Genomic DNA, 1,912 nt, shown 5'->3' on the forward strand with positions numbered 1-1,912 from the left:
CTAAGAGAGAAAACTAAAAAAAATTTTTAAAATCCAAGAAAATATTTTAAAGACTTGGTCTTCACTAACTGACAAAGAAACAGATAACAGATGTGGTGTCCAGTTCAAAGTGTGACATGATTTATTTAAAAATTTGAGAGTTGACTTTTGTATTTTACATGAGTTATTATTTGTACAAACATGGTGCAAAGTAATTCATGATTTGTTCAAAAATGTTAGTGGCTAGCTAGTTAAAATGGGATATTGTGATTTCACAAGACTGTCTTAAAAGTGATCATTTGAAAATGTTAAATTTGAAAAATGTGCACTTAGAGAAAATATAAAAATAAAGTGTTGCATAATGATATTTATCTGTTTCTATATATATTAATTGTGAGAAATCATTAAGATGATCAGTGTTTCCACAAAGATAAATATCATTAATTATCAATAATAACATAGAGTTAAAGGTAAATTGAGCAAATTGGCTATTTCTGGCAATTTATTTAAGTGTGTATCAAACTGGTAGCCCTTCGCATTAATCAGTACCCAAGAAGTAGCTCTTGGTTTCGTAAAGGTTGGTGACCCCTGCACTAGACCAACAAGCCCTATGTTAAATTCCACCAAATTCTCAAAAAAGTTTATATTTCATCTGTGAAGACAACCTGTAACTGCACTTTTATTAACAAAAAATTTGATTCACTACAATTTTCATTGATCCCTTGAGTGTGCACAGCTTGGAAAATTGAGCTGAGAGTTCTACGCACCATTAAGGGCCTGTCCGAGAATTGAACCCAGGACCCCTCGCACCCTAAGCGAGAATCATATGACTAGACCAACAAACCCCACAAAATCTGTTTTCAACAAAAATTCTCATGAATTGTGAGATTTTAACAAGGAACACAATCTAAAAATAGGTTTGTGCCTTTTACCACTAATTTAAAGGTATGGCTATTTTAATGCAAAAAATAACTAAGGGTTACAAGCTCTTTCGTAATCAATTAGAGCTCGTAATTTGAGGTCCCAATGTACTTGATTTTATACATGTTCATTGATCCCTTGAGTGTGCGCAGTGTGGAAAATTGAGCTAAGAGTTCAAAAGCACTGTTAAGGGCTTCTCCAGGAATTGAACCCGGGACCTCTCGCACCCTAAGCGAGAATCATACCACTAGACCAACAAACCACAAAAAAGGCACTTTCAACAAAAATTCTCATGAATTGTGAGATTTTAACAGGGAACACAATCTAAAACTACGTTAGTATATTGGCCTTTTACCACTAATTTAAAGGTATGGCTATTTTGATGCAAAAAAAGAACTAAGGGTTACAAGCTCTTTCGTAAACAATTAGAGTTTGTAAATTGAGGTCCCACTGTATTTGATTTTATACATTTTCATTGATCCCTTGAGGGGGGGCAATTTGGAAAATTAAGCTCAGAGTTTAGAATCAGTGCTTAGGGCTTGTCCAGGAATTGAACCCGGGACCTCTCGCACCCAAAGCGAGAATCATACCACTAGACCAACAAGCCCCAAAAAGTCTATTTTCAACAAAAATTCTCATGAATTGTGAGATTTTAACAAGGAACACAATCTAAAACTACGTTTTTATATGGGCCTTTTACCACTAATTTAAAGGTATGGCTATTTTGATGCAAAAAAAAGAACTAAGGGTTACAAGCTCTTTCGTAAACAATTAGAGTTTGTAAATTGAGATCCCACTGTATTTGATTTTACACATTTTCATTGATCCCTTGAGGTTGTGCAATTTGGAAAATTAAGCTTAGAGTTTAGAATCACTGCTTAGGGCTTGTCCAGGAATTGAACCCAGGACCTCTCGCACCCAACGCGAGAATCATACGACTAGACCAACAAGCCCCCAATAATCCACTTTCAACAAATATTCTCATGAATTGTGAGATTTTAACAGGGAACAC

At 34.9% G+C, this 1,912-nt stretch overlaps 1 non-coding gene across 1 annotated transcript; it reads right to left on the minus strand.

Moving 5' to 3' along the window:
- Nucleotides 1-1,435: 1,435 nt before the first annotated feature.
- On the minus strand, nucleotides 1,436-1,507 carry trnap-ugg (transfer RNA proline (anticodon UGG)). Its single transcript has one exon. It is a non-coding gene; the product is annotated as a tRNA-Pro (tRNA).
- Between the last annotated feature and the right edge of the window lie 405 nt (nucleotides 1,508-1,912).

This window comes from Entelurus aequoreus, linkage group LG20 (genome assembly GCF_033978785.1).
Source record: "Entelurus aequoreus isolate RoL-2023_Sb linkage group LG20, RoL_Eaeq_v1.1, whole genome shotgun sequence".
NCBI lineage: Eukaryota > Metazoa > Chordata > Actinopteri > Syngnathiformes > Syngnathidae > Entelurus > Entelurus aequoreus.